Below are 15175 nucleotides of genomic sequence, written 5' to 3'. Positions count from 1 at the left end.
TTCCTTCCTTCCTTCCTTCCTTCCTTCCTTCCTTCCTTCCTTCCTTCTCTCTCTTTCTTTTTTGGTATGGAATTCTTGGTGGTTGCTCTAGGACTTTTAGGGAGAGCGAGAGCATGCATGCATGAGCAAGGGTGGGGGGTTGGGTGGGGTGGGGCAGAGAGAGAGAGAGAATCTTAAGCAGGCTCCACACCCAGCGTGGAGTCCAACATGGGGCTCCATCTCACAACCCTGAGATCATGACCTGAGCTGAAATCAAGAGTCAGATGCTCCACCAACTGAGCCACCCAGGGGACCCTAGGCCATTTGTTTTTTTTGTTTTGTTTTGTTTTGTTTCTGCTGGATGGGGATGAGCCAGGTGGCAACTATAACCCCCAGAGGCTGGCCCTGCCTGCAGTTGATCTGTGAATCCCCTGGAGCCACCAGATTTGGTGAGGAGTTTGCTCTTTTCCTAAATGTAGCTTGTCTTTTCCCTACTACAATTCTGCATCTTGGTCCTTGGTACCAGATTCATGGAGGAGCTCAAATAAATGCATGATGCTGGATCTAACAACATCTGGGCCCTGTTTACTTCGGCTCCACGAATAGAACTCCAACTTGGCTTCTGATTTAATAACTGATGTAGATTTTTCTCTTGCTTGGCTGCTGGAAGGAAGCTCAAAACCAAAAATACAGTCCACCTGTATGAATAGGAAGGATCCTCATGGCATGTCTTTTGGGTATTAACTACATCATGACTTTATTTTCATTTGTCTCAATGTTCTTCATTTACACGTTTTTATCCTGTATAATTTATGAATCTAAAATGCCCAACATCTTTTTAAGTTAGGAGAATGAAAATCTAACAAACAATCTGCTGTCGTGGGTAGGAGTTCTCATTGTTCTTGATCCAGGAGAATTCAGTGAGCTGACAAGTAACAGAAAAAGAAAATTTATAATTGGAAGGATTAATTATTTCTCATACTGAGGTACACATTAAGTGTGGTAGATATCTTCATTTATTATTTTTCTATGAATATTTTGTGAATCTCCTTTGTCTAATAGTTAAATATATTTTGAATGCATTAAATGAAATGGACAAAATATGATTTGGAGCCATAGCTTGATTTTTTTGCTTCAAAAATATTCAAAAAATAAAATGTACCAGCTATCAGTTTAAATCTTTTCCTTCTTACTTTGAACCTAGAAAGAATCAAGATTCTGTTTTTCTGGCATTTGGTGGACTGGCACTAACCTTCAGCAAGTGGCATGTGTGACCAACCTGTGTACTATAATCAGGAGTACCGATCGGGCCCCTTCTATGTTCCCCACCAGCCTCTTCTAAGTTCTAAAGCACCAGTGTCAGTTAGGTGGCTTTTGGTCTTTAGAAATCTTTTTGAAATGTGAGTATTCCTTGGAAAAGTAAATCATCTTTTTTTGGTAAAGATTTTATTTATTTGACAGAGAGAGAGAGAGAGCACAAGCAGGGGGAGTGGCAGACAGAGGGAGAGGGAGAAGCAGGCTCCCCGCTGAGCAGAGAGCCTGGCATGGGACTCTATCCCAGGATCCCGGGATCATGATCTGAGCCCAAGGCAGATGCCTAACCGAATGAGCCACCCAGGTGCCCCTGGAAAGGTAAACCATCTTAATGAGGATTTGTTTATAAGATGATATCTGGCCAGGAAACAAGAGTTTGAAGCAATACGACAAACAGCTAAGTGGGAAGGGGTACTGGGAGGTATGCTAGCCGGGGAGGAAACTTGCTTGTAATTTTGTCCAGGATGAGCCCCTAAGGTAACTGAGTACCCCTTTATTTCCCCCAGAATTTTAAGGCCTGTCTTCCTTCCTTTCCTTCCTACTTTCCTTCCTCAAATATGAAGTTCAAAGGGCTTTGTTCAATAAAAAAAATTATTATAAGAATTGACCAAAGAGGGGAAAGTCTTTTATACCACAGAGCAAATATCCCCTAAAGGAAATTTTCAGTAAATTTTTCCTTCAATGAGTCTCTATATTAGAATTTTTCCCTTCAGAAATTCTTTTTTAAATTGTCCCATAGAAAATCAAATTATACATCTCTAAACTGTGGTTTCCCAAGACTGTCAAGTTTCCTAAGACAAGATTCTGCACTAGCAAAAGTGGCACCAGTTTAAACAAATTCTATGGGATCGTCAGCACAGCTGATAGGTTTAGGGCAGAATTTCTGCCAAATTTTGTAAGATAACAATCAAGTACAGCATGACCTTAATAGATTCTTTTCTTATTTTAGCAAAACCACATTCTTCTCTGAGAAAGGTCAAAGTCAGAGCAAGGACATAGCTGCTTCTTGGTTGGTCTTTCATGAACTTATCCCTTGATATAAGATGCTGTAAGAACAAAAAGAGAATTTGCTTCATCTGGACACCTTACAGTTTCATCTCAAAGTACCTAACTCTTGGGGCCAATTTTTCATGGATTTATCTTGCTTTTTTCCCCCCGACAAATAATGCTAAATCCTATTACTTTGAAAAGTTATTGGCTAATCTGAGTTTTCGAATAAAATATTTTTTTTCCTTCCATGTTGGGTGCAGTGCTTGCTTAAAAGAAAAAAGAAAATGAAAAAAAAAATAGGGGCACCTGGCTGACTCAGTCGATGGAGCATACATATGACTCTTGATCTTGGGGTGGTGAGTTCCAGCCCCACGTTGGGTGTAGAGCAAAAAATAAAATAAAATAAAAATAAAAAGGAAAAAAATTTTTCTTTCTTTTTTTTTTTTAAAGATTTTATTTATTTATTTGACAGAGAGAGAGACAGCGAGAGCAGGAACACAAGCAGGGGGAGTGGGAGAGGGAGAAGCAGGCTTCCCGCAGAGCAAGGAGCCCGATGCGGGACTCGATCCCAGGACCCTGAGACCATGACCTGAGCCGAAGGCAGACGCTTAACGACTGAGCCACCCAGGCGCCCAGGAAAAAAATTTTTCTATGTATAACTGCAGACTTGTGCTTTCTTTTCAGGCTTCTAGAAAATCCACATATGCCTGGTTCCACCTGCTTCCTATCCTCTACAATGCATCACCTTTTCTATCAAATGATGTCTTTCCTGGAACGTACAATTTCCATTGTGTTTATTGCCTCGGGGTTATTGGTCATAAAATTGGGCCAGATTTTTTTTTTTATAGTGCAGGTAGACCTTACTTGTGAAGAGCCAGGTGGACATTTGGGAAGCAAAGACATGGTGCTTGAGCGAGAGTTGGCCAAATTGAACTGCATTTAGCTTTGTCTTCAGGAAAGTGGTGAGGATACCTGGGGTTCTCAGGAGACATTTGTCACAGGGGTATGGTGACCTCATTTTCAAAACGCAGATTAGGGGCACCTGGGTGGCTCAGTCTGTTAAGCGGCCAACTCTTGATTTAGGCTCAGGTCATGGTCTCAGGGTTGTGAGATAGAGCCCTGTGTGAGTCTGTGCTCAGCAGGGAGTCTGCTTGAGATTCTTTCCCTCCCTCTTCCTCTGTCCCCCCACCCCCCGCTCTCTCGTTCTTTCTCTCTCTCAAAAATAAATAAATAAATCTTAAAACAAACACAGCCTAGAGCTGTATCAAAACTCAGCATTAGGGACACCTGAGTGGCTCAGTCTGTTAAGCATCTGCCTTTAGCTCAGGTCATGATCCCAGGGTCCTGGATCGAGACCCACATCAGGCTCCTTGCTCAGCGGGGAGCCTGCTTCTCCCTCTCCTACTCCCCCTGCTTGTGTTCTCCCTGACAAATAAATAAATAAGTAAATAAAATCCTTTAAAAAAGCAAATCAGCACTAAATCAAGCTTGAAAACACCACATCAAAACAGAATGAAATTTATGGATCCCCACTTTCCCAAATTCCACAAAGTAACCAAAACTTCCACTGTTGCCAAATAATGCAGAGAAGTATGAGAAGTGGGGAACTAAAAAAGCCCCATGCTGGGAGGCAGGAACCTTGAACTGTCCTCCAACCAAGATGAATAGTTTAATGTGACCCCAGGCCTGTCATTTAAACTTTTTGCTTTAGTTGTCTCTTCTTGGCAGACTGAAGGCAAAAGACTGGGCCAGATGACATTTAATTAAAAAGCCCTTATTTAAAAACTAATCATGCTCATTGTAGCAAAACAAAATAAAGCAAGAAATTGAAAAATGCAGAAAAGGATAAAAAAAAAAAACTAGAGGAAACGCATGTAACTCATAATCCCACCTGCCCTGATAGATTAATGTTAATATAATGAACTATTTCCTTTTACCCCTCCCCCCCTTTTTTTTGCATAACTGAGATCATTGATATATACAGTTTTATATCTATGCATTGCTTTTTGAAAAGTAGTGGGTTCTGGGGCGCCTGGGTGGCTCAGTCGGTTGAGTGTCTGCCTTCGGCTCAGGTCATGATCCCAGGGTCCTGGGATCGAGTCCCTCATTGGGCTCTCTGCTCAGCGGGGAGTCTGCTTCTCCCTCTCCCACTCCCTCTGTGTTCTCTCTCCCTTTCTTGCTCTCTCTCAAATAAATAAATAAAATCTTAAAAAAAACCCTAGTGGGTCCAAAATGTGTTGTCCTCCACAAAAGAAGGCTGGGACAAATGGAAAAGCAGAACGTGTTCTTGGGTAGGAAGACCTAATGGTATAAAGTTTTAGTGCATTAGGAATTGGTAGGATCCATCAAAAGTATAAATGGATATACATATGGACCCACTTTCAACAATGATTTCTAGAAATAGTATCTAAGAAATAGTATTCATTGCAGCATTTTTTTATAATAGCCAAAAATTGGAAGCAATACAAATGTCAATTAATATAGGTGTTGTTAAATAATTTATGGTACAGCTACTTTGGAATACTATACAGCTATTAAAAAGAATGAGTAAGTGCTTTTTGTATTGACTCAGAAAGATCTTCAAGATAGACTAAATGAAAAAAAGTTGCTGGAAAATGCATCTAGTATTTTATTATGCGTGTAAAAAAAGAAGAGAACAAAAGTTGTCCTCTTTGACCAGGAACAATCCCCTGGAAGGCTAAACAAGACACTACTAGTATTGATGAGCTGTGTTGGGGTTACGGTTGGGAACCAACTGCATTTGGGACAGAGTGGGACTGAGACTTTCTACTGTGTATATTTTTAGACTTGTTTGATATTTGGACAATATGAATGTATTATCTACTCACACTAAATTAAAATAGAAATGCAGAATTGCTCTCCTTTTGCTTACTAAGATGATGCAGTTGATTTACCATAAGTAGGACTTTCATTTTTAGTTTAATTTTAACAGTAATACATTTGCAGTGAAACACGATGCCACATTTCTTCAATTCTAAGATGCCTATTCTCCCATGTACTAACATTTCTCTGAAACGAGAGTGATCTCCCTTCTCTTCTTGCACGTAAACATAGTACCATGCTTTATTGTGCTATTTGCCTATTGTTGGACATTAAGGTTGTTGCTAGGTTTCTTTTTTCTTTTTCCTTTCATTTCTTCTCCATGAATTGTCTCACACTGTTTATTGAATTGTGAAGAAGTGTTCTGTTTTGTTTTTGACAATTAGAAATAATGCTTCAACGCTCCAGTATAGTGTGGCACTTAAAAATATGGATTCTAGGGGAGCCTGGGTGGCTCAGTCAGTTAAGTGGCCACCTTCGGCTCAGGTCATGATCCCAAAGGTCCTGTGATTGAGCCCCGCGTCAGGCTCCCTGCTCCAGCGGAGAGCCTGCTTCTCCCTCTCCCTCTGCCTGCCGCTCTGCCTATCTGTGCTCTCTCTGTCTTTATCAAATAAATAAAATCTTTTTTTTTTAAGATTTTATTTATTTATTTGAGAGAAAGAGCACAAGCAGGGGGAACGGCAGAGGGAGAAAGAAGCAGGCTCCCCGCTGAGCAGGGAGCCTGACGCGGGGCTCCACCCCAGGACCTCAGGATCATGACCTGAGCCGAAGGCAGACGCTTAACCGACTGAGCCACCAGGTGTCCCTAAATAAATAAAATCTTAAAAAAAAAAAACTTAAAAAAGATATGGGTTCTAGAATCACAGTGCCTGGGTTTAGACTGGGCCATACTACCTGCCGGCTGAATAGTTTGGGCAGTAACCTAGCTCAAGTCTCCTTATTTGTGAGATTGGGACTGTGACACCCCTCTTTCATATGGTTTAGCACCATAGTTTGCACATGGCATAAGCATTCAGTAAATATTATCCTCTTTTTAACAAAAAATATGTGTTGATGTATAAGAATAATTTCTATACAACAGATTCCTGGAAATGGTATTATTTAACCAAAGGATATCAACACTATAGGACTCGTGATAGGTATTGATAATTTGCTTTTCACAAATTTGTATTAATTTACTTGCGTATCAGCAGTACAGTGCCACAAATGAATATATTTTTTCTTTTTTAAAATTTGGGACATAGTATTTAAATATGAAATTTTAATTTCTTTTTACTACTAGGTTGATGAAACTTTTTTTTACTCTGTATGTTTATCTACTGTTTATATTTCCTCTTGTTTGAATTTGTCTACTCTTGACTTCTCTTTCATTTTCTAACATGGTCTTAGTATTTATCTGATCGATTTATGAGTTCTATACAATATTGATACTTTAATTCTGTATTATTTATGCATTTTCAACTTGTTTTTTTTAATTTAGTGATTTTTAAAATAAACTCGTCACCTTTTAAATTAAAAATATGAAGATATTAAAACAAAAGAGCATATATAATGTATTTGTACAGTTTAAAGATTAAGAATAAATTGAACATGTCTGTACTCCCCACTCAGTTTAAGGAGAGCATTAACAATACTTTTGACGGCTGCAAGCAATTCTCCAGTCCCATTCTCCCCAAGCCCTGTGGGTGTGAAAGTTTGCATTTCATTTCTTGCTTTTAAAAATAATTTTACCAGGGACTTATGTATCCCTAAATAATATATTGCTTGATTTTGTCCATTTTCAACTTTCGTATACAAGCACTCATACTGTGTGCATGCTTCTGTAACCTGTCACAGTGCCGGTTCTATTATATATCACATATAAACCTATTTCTGGGTTATCTAGTCTGTTCTGTTGGTCTATTTGTCTCCGAGTTAATACCACAAAGTTTTTATAAAAGGTCTTAATATTCATTAGGACAAACCTCCACATCTGTTTGTCAGGAGTGTCTTGGCTACACTTGGCACCCTGCTCTTTCATCTAAATGCCAAAAGAAACTTGTAACGTTCAATGGAAAAAACCTGAGGGGGTTATGATTCAAAATTGCACTGAATCTGTAAGTCACCTTGAGAGAACTGACGTCTTTATGATGTCTTATTTATGAAAAAAATGTCTTTCCATTTGTATTTGTGGTAGGCAGATTTTGCTGTTTGTTGTTTCTGGCGACTTTCACTTATGGGGGTGAGGTCATGTTCCTTGGAACTTCGTGGGAATTCTCTGAAGCCTGGGTTTAAAGTGTGTCCCAGCAAAGAGATTTTTTTGCGGGGGGGCGGTACCTCCTAAATGCTTGGGAGCACTGGTGGTCTAGGACCACTTTAGCTAAGTTTTCAGATTAGGGAGTTGCTGGCCGTATAGGCAGCATGAATGCCCAGGATTTATGTGATAGTACGTGGTTTGTGGTTGGGAGATCTCAGTGCCAAAACAGATGAGAATTTCTTATATCATACATTTAGCGGATTACCTTAGAGCATTCTAGCATCGAGGGTTTCTGTTCTGATCTTCCATCTTGTGAAAGACTCCAGCTTTTCTCCTGCAGCTCTCATACCCAAGAGGTTTATTAAAGCTCAAGTATTAGGTCACCAGGGATCAGCAGATGCCTCAGGTCAAACGCTCACCACTTAACTTCTCTGGCCCCCATGGATTTCCTTTATATTCCAGCCAGCTCAACCATGCATTTAAAAAACTGGTGTTTTTTAAACGTGTGTTTTTCTAAAATCTCAATGTTTTATGGTGCTTTGGCTTTTTTTTGGTTTTTGCTTTTCTTTTTTGTAATTTTATGGTTTTATTAACACAAATATGATGTGCACATAAGCCGTCTGTCCATTCCTTTTCTTTGCTGCACAGCCTGGCGTTGGGATTGGGGACTCTGATGGCCAGCTGGGCTGCTCTTTCCACAATGGCTTTCCAGTTCTGGAAGGAGACACTGTGAGCAATCTCTGCACAGTGAGGTGTGTTCACATCAACAGCACTTCAAGCTCCTTGACCTTGTGGACAAGGAACTTCTGGAAGCCCCTGGGCAGCAAGTGCTTTGTTTTCTTGTTGCTCCTGATGCTTTGGCTTTTTAAATGATGAAATGTTTTAGATACACAAAAGCGTATGGAATATTGTAATGAATCTTTATCTAGTTTAATAAATCAAGCATTATAAAACATTGTTTGCTATGATTTTAGCAATATAGAAATCCCGTAGGTATTCACTTTCTTTCTTTCGGAATAACATGGTAGTTAAGAACTCTGCCTCTAGGGTCAGAAAGACCTGAGTTCTAATTCGATCTCAAGCACTGGAGAATACACATTTTGGGAAGTCTTCCCAGACCACAAGCCTCCTTCTCTGAGAACCCGCCCCCAGGAGTACACCCTACAATCATGTTTCTATTGTGTGATGGCCTGACTGGACATATTTAATTGGATCAGAGGAGGAAACAAGATTAACCAAATTCCCTCTCCTAATATTTAGAGTCATTCCCACTTGGATTTAGAACAAGTAAACTTGCAAGCTATGGGCGGGGTGGGGGGGCAACTATATTTGGCTGTGCACATATGGAGCAGCAGAGCCTATGCCTGGAGCATAGAAAAGAATGAAACAGAGGAACACAGGCAGAGAATGAGGCGAGAGACCTTGAGGAAGGAGGATCGAAAGGAAGAGAAAGAGAGATGAACTCCTAGCCACAAATATACCCTCCCATGAACTCTGGGCAGTCACACTATTCCTAACAGATTTCTAATTCCTGATTCAAGTCCATCTTGATGCCTGATGTTCCTGACCCTTGGGTTCCTGGTAATACCCTTCTGTTCTTACATCTCCTTTTTGTGTAGGAGGATGGAGCTGAATTTAGCTCAAGAAGGTTTCTATTGCTTACAACATAAGAAAACCTGATTCTAACAATTATTTACTAGCTGTGTAACTTTAGGGTTCTTTTTTTTTTTAAGATTTTATTTATTTATTTGACAGAGAGACACAGCGAGAGAGGGAACACAAGCAGGGGGAGTGGGAGAGGGAGAAGCAGGCTCCCCGCTGAGCAGGGAGCCCGATGCGGGGCTCGATCCCAGGACCCTGGGATCATGACCTGAGCCGAAGGCAGACGCCTAACGACTGAGCCACCCGGGCGCCCCAACTTTAGGGTTCTTTAATCTCCTCGCCTCACTTTTCTCATTGGTAAAATGGGATAGTAAGAATCTTTATTTGCCAGGATTGCTGTAAAGATTATGTGAGTTAATAAATGTAAAGTGTTTAACAGAGTGCTTGGCATGTGGTACATTCTCCATACGTTAGATGCTATTTTTATTACTGATTTTTTTCCAGCCAGGCTGGAACTATACTGACTACAGGGCACTTTGTGAAGCCATGAAGGATTATACGACACCACCATAACATGACATGCCACCAAGATTCAGATACCCTCCTGGGCTTGTCACCCACTAACAGAGATCTCTACCTCCTAAGTAAGCACTTCCCTGAAAGTCTCAGGTCACGGAGAGACCTAAGTGGGGGCTGAGAACAGTGGGGGAGGATATAAATGGGAGGAGGTGGTACAAGTGTCTCTCCAGAGAGGCCCCCAGGCTGCAGCAGAGAAGAGGCTGCTGCTGGCTCCTTGCCTTTTTGGGGGGCTGGGGATGTGTGAAGGTTGTGAGGGAAGTTGTTAATAGGAGTGGCTTGATGGCTGCCAAAGGCTCAGACGCATGTTTCTTAGTTTTAGTAGAGCCCAATTCCCATTTGAGGACCCTTGGTTTAGACTACTAATTGTTAAATACAGGGAATCGGGATAATGATCATTGGTAAATTAGCAGATGGTATTGCTGCTGACACGGTTTCCCTAAGGAAACTTCCTGTCTAGTTAACTGGCAGTTAGTGTGTCCATGTGGGACTGTTAACAACCAGCATCAAAAAAATGTAAAATGGGTTTTGAAAAAAAGAGTTCTACAAGCACATCATTTTTCTCCCCCACTCCCCAGCCTTATTGAGATGTAATTGAAATATAACATTGTATAAGTTTAGAGTGTGCAGTGATGATTTGATACGTATATATTGTAAAATCACTACCACAATAAAGTTAGTCAACAGCTCCATTATCACCTCACAAAGTTACCTTTTTTGTGTGTGTGGTGAGAACACTTAAGATCTCCTGTTTTAGCAACTTTCAAGTATATAATACAGTGTCGTTCACTATAGGCACCATGCTGTGCATTAGGTCCTCAGAATTTATTCATCTTATCACTGGTAGTGTGTACCCTCTGATGAACATCTCCCTATTTCCCCCACCTCTCCCTGGCAATCGCCACTCTTTTTAGGAGTTAGGCTTCTTTAGATTCCATGTATCTGTATCGGAGAAATCATATAGTATCTGTCTTTCACTGGCTGACTTACTTCACTTAGCATAATGCCCTCAAGGTCTGTCTATGTTGTGGCAAATGGCAGGATTTCTTTTTTCATGGCTGAATAATATTGTGTGTGTGTGTGTTTTCTTTATCCATTCATCTGTGCACAGATACTTAGGTTATTTCCATGTCTTGGATATTGTTAATAATGCTTCAGTGAACATGGAAGTACAGATGACTCTTAAGATTGTGATTTTATTTCGTTCAGATACATACCCAGAAGTGGATTGCTGGATCATATGGTTAGATCTAATTTTTTGAGGACCCTCCAACTCTTTTTCCATATTGGCTGTACCAATACATGTTCCTACCAACAGTGCATAAGGGTTCCCTCCTTTTCTCCAAACTCTCCTTAGCACTTAACTCTTGTCTTTTTGAAAATAGCCTTTCTAACAGATGTGAAGTGATATCGCATTGTGGTTTTGATTTGATTTCCTTGATTAGTGATGTTGAGCATCTTTTCATGGACCTGTTTGTCATTTGTATGTGTTCTTTGGAAAATGTCTATTCAGATCCTGTACCCATTTTGAAACTGATTATTATTTTTGCTATTGAGTTGTAGAAGTTCTTTTTTTTTTAAAGATTTTATTTATTTATTTGAGAGAGAGAATGAGAGAGAGAGAGCACATGAGAGGGGGGGAGGGTCAGAGGGAGAAGCAGACTCCCCGCTGAGCAGGGAACCCGATGCGGGACTCAATCCCGGGACTCCAGGATCATGACCTGAGCCGAAGGCAGTCGCTTAACCAACTGAGCCACCCAGGCGCCCGAGTTGTAGAAGTTCTTTATGTATTTTGGATTTTAACCCCTTATTAGATAGATGGTTTGCAAATATTTACTCCCATTCCATAGGTTGCCTTTTCATTTTGTTGATTGTTTCTTTTGCTGTGCAGAAGCTTTTTAGTTTGATGTAGTCCCACTTGTTTATTTTTACTTTTGTTGCTTGTGCTTTTGGTATCATATCCAAAAAATCATTGCCAAGACCACTGTCCAGGAACTGTTCCCCTATGTTATATTCTAAGAGTTTTATAGTTTCAGGCTTTACCTTTAAGTCTTCAATCCATTTCAAGTTAATTTTTGTGAGTGGTGTAAGGGATCCAGTTTCATTCTTTTTCATGATTAGTTATCCAATTTTCCCAACACCATTTATTGAAGAGACTGTCCTTTCCCCAGTGAGCATTCTTGGCTCCCTTGTCAAATATTAGTTGGCCATAGATACATGGTTTTTTTCTGGGCTTTTGATTCTGTTCTTTTGGTTTATGTGTCTATTTTTATGCCTGTACTATATTGTTTTGATTACTAGAGCTTTGCAATATAATTTGAAATAAGGCAGCATGATGCCTAAGCTTTGTTCTTTCCCAGGATGGCTTTGGCTATTTGACATCTTTTGTGGCTCCATACAAATATTAGGATTAAAAAAAAAATTCTGTGACAAATGCCGAATGCCATTGGAATTTTGATACGGATTGCACTGGATCTATAGGTGGTTTTGGATAGTATGACTATTTATTTTAATAATATTAATTCATCCCAATCCATTAACCCAGGACATCTTTCCACTTATTTGTGTCTTCTCAATTTCTTTCATCAAAGTCTTATAGTTTTCAGTGTACAGATCTTTCACCTCCTTCGTTATGTTTATTTCTAAGTATTTTATTGTTTTTTTTAAAGATTTTATTTATTTATTTGAGAGAGAGAGAGAGAGAATGAGAGATAGAAAGCACGAGAGGGAAGAGGGTCAGAGGGAGAAGCAGACTCCCCGCTGAGCAGGGAGCCCGATGTGGGACTCGATCCCAGGACTCCAGGATCATGACCTGAGCAGAAGACAGTCGCTCAACCAACTGAGCCACCCAGGCGCCCTATTTTATTGTTTTTGATGCTATTGTAAATGGGACTGTTTTCTGTATTTCTTTTTCAGATATTTCATTGTTGGTGCACAACTGATTTTTGTATAATTTTGTTTCTGAGCACATCACTTTTTAAAGGTTTAACGCTTATCATTTTAAAACTGTATTTCATGTTATGATATATAAAGCATCCTCAAATGGTTTAAAAATATGTTGCTATTGACCATGTAAACCGGCAATGTTCTGTGCCTATCAATTTCTCAGATCCTCAGGAGATTAATTCAGAGATGAATGAGGCTAACTTGGGAATCAGTCTCTCGAGCTGGTTGTGGATGACAACAATTTTTAGCCTTTTTTCTTAAAGCATAAAAAATTCATAAACATCATCATGTAATGGTGGTATAAATCAAAACTATTGAGGGAAAATCACCCATAATTCCATCACCATAACAAATTAACTATTTTTATGTTTCCATGTTTAGTCTATATATCTTTTAATGCTGACTGACATATCTCTTTAAATTATAAATTATTAATCCAAATGCAAGCTGCATGAGCTATGAAAGATGCTTACAAAGCATTTGAAGGATAGGACCACATGAGAAGTTTGACTCATCTTTTTTAAAAAACTCTTCTGATGGGGCGCCTGTGTGGTACAGTTGGTTAAGCGTCTGATTCTTGGTTTTGGCTCAGGTCATGATCTCAGGGCCATGAGATGGAGCCCTGCATTGGGCACTGCGCTCAGTGCGGAGTCTCCTTGGGATTCTCTCTCTCTCAAATAAATAACAAAATAACCCCCCCAAAAAACTTCTGACACAAAGTAGCAATTAGTAAAAAATCGTAATTTGTATACACATCTCATCTCCTGTTCTAGATCATAATCTCAGAGAACAAATGAGGATCATGGTTTGTTCACTATTGCATTACCTGAAATACATAGTGTGCATTTTATACATAAAGGACAATAGTAAACATTTGTTGAAAAGTGAATGGGGCCTATCAAGATGGATGTGCAGGTACTGGAGACTGAGACCAGAAAGGGGGAAGCAAAGTTTCCTGTTCTCTCAGCTTCTCTCTTCCTTGGCCAATGACAATCCTGCGTGAGAAGAGGGCCCAAGGGGTGGGTGTGGGACACCACCATGAATCTACTCAATGTAACTCTCTGAGTCCCTGTCCACTTGTGGCTACCCCAGACTCTCATCTTTACTTAGAGACCAGAGAAAAACACTATGAGATCTTTGAGAAGCTCTCCTCTTCCGTAGCAGCCAGAGATTCAAGAGGATTCATGAAGCCATCACCAGAGTAACATGCCATTCCCGAAGAGGCACACGCCATTCCCAAAGAGGCACACGCCATTCCCGAAGAGGCACCCTAGGGAGTACCCTGTGCAGTTAGGGGCCTGAGGACAGGGTGTGAGCTGGAAATAGACAGTTGTTAACCATGTAGCAGCACACCACCGAATAGATGCCTGTGCTGGGACAAAAAGCCACCTACGTAGAGATTTTATGACTCAAAAGAAATGGACAAAACCAGCAACTCCATCAGCAATGGCAGCACAATACCACAATGGCTAGAGAGGAAGGAACATTTGCACTCAGGATCCATCATGCAGGGAGAAGACCAAAGCAGAGTCCTTCCACAGCAGAAGCCAGCAAGGATCCTGGATACTGCCTGGATCTGAGGTCCCTCTCCCCTTTTACCCTGCCATCTCCCATCACTGAGCCTCCAGCCTCAGAGTGTCACTGAGCATCTGCCCTCGTGACTGAGTTATTCAAGAGACTGCTCAAAAGCTAAGACTCAGAGACTTTCGATTGGCTGGTTAAACAAACTTCATATTGTAACTAAAGAAAGTAAAGTTTGACAAAGTCTCCTTGGGTGATAGGAAATGAATTTCTGCAGGAGACGAGATTCTTGTATTTACTGAAAGAGGAAGAGGATTTAAAAAAAAAAGGGTTAGAAATACTATTCTAGACTAGAGGATAGATACTTCTACTTCCTATAGATCTTGTGATTATGTTATCTTTTATCTTGATCTGGTATATATTACACTGGATATATATATCAAACAGGATCCATTATTCTCAGTTCATTAAGTTTGAAAATAATTCTCTTAATAATAGTGCTATGGTCAAGAATGCCTGCTGCTTCCATTACTTGGTGCATTTTTAAAATAGTGATTTTAGGGGCGCCTGGGTGGCTCAGTCGTTAAGCATCTGCCTTTAGCTTAGGTCATGATCCCAGAGTCCTGGGATCGAGCCCCACATCGGCCTCCCTGCTCTGCGGGAAGCCTGCTTCTCCCTCTCCCACTCCCCCTGCTTGTGTTCCCTCTCTCGCTTTGTCTCTCTCTGTCAAATAAATAAATAAATTCTTTTAAAAAAATAAATAAATAAAATAAAATAGTGATTTTACATTTACACTGATCATCTGGACCTGGCTACATCAAAATGGCTGTTTAAAAATGCCCTGCTTCAGACCTGTGTCCTATTTGGTCTTCTAACCACAGTCTATTATAACCACTCCACTTCCTCCTCCTTGAAACTTCAGCCTAAAGAACACAGGAGCATTGCTAGTGGGAGTGGTGATTAAGGATCTGTTCATACACAACCAGCAATCGTGGCAGAAGTAAAGGCTGTGCACACTCTCTTCATCACATTTTTTGGCATAATTCTTTTTTTTTTAAAGATTTTATTTATTTATTTGACAGAGACAGCGAGAGAGGGAACACAAATTCTTGTGTTCTTCTACTTCACTTCTACCTTTTGGGGTCCAAGCCCTGAGACTCTCAGTTTCTA

General features: G+C 40.3%; 1 protein-coding gene and 1 long non-coding RNA gene across 2 annotated transcripts in view; one reads left to right on the top strand and one right to left on the bottom strand.

The window, feature by feature from the left end:
• Positions 1 to 14575, top strand: part of LOC141373501 (uncharacterized) — a 23754-nt gene extending 9179 nt beyond the window's left edge. Inside the window, exon 3 of the long non-coding RNA XR_012379565.1 lies at positions 13646 to 14575. This is a non-coding gene — a long non-coding RNA (uncharacterized lncRNA). The remainder of the gene's footprint in view (positions 1 to 13645) is intronic.
• GALM (galactose mutarotase) overlaps positions 1 to 15175 on the bottom strand; it is a 103622-nt gene that overhangs the window by 73490 nt on the left and 14957 nt on the right. The gene's annotated exons all lie outside the window — the stretch shown is intronic.

The sequence above is a fragment of the Callorhinus ursinus genome, unplaced genomic scaffold, assembly GCF_003265705.2.
Source record: "Callorhinus ursinus isolate GAN/ISIS: 27379988/994484 unplaced genomic scaffold, GSC_fseal_2.0 scaffold10, whole genome shotgun sequence".
NCBI lineage: Eukaryota > Metazoa > Chordata > Mammalia > Carnivora > Otariidae > Callorhinus > Callorhinus ursinus.
Note: the sequence above shows the minus strand (reverse complement) of the source record. Positions and strands in the feature narration are given on the sequence as shown.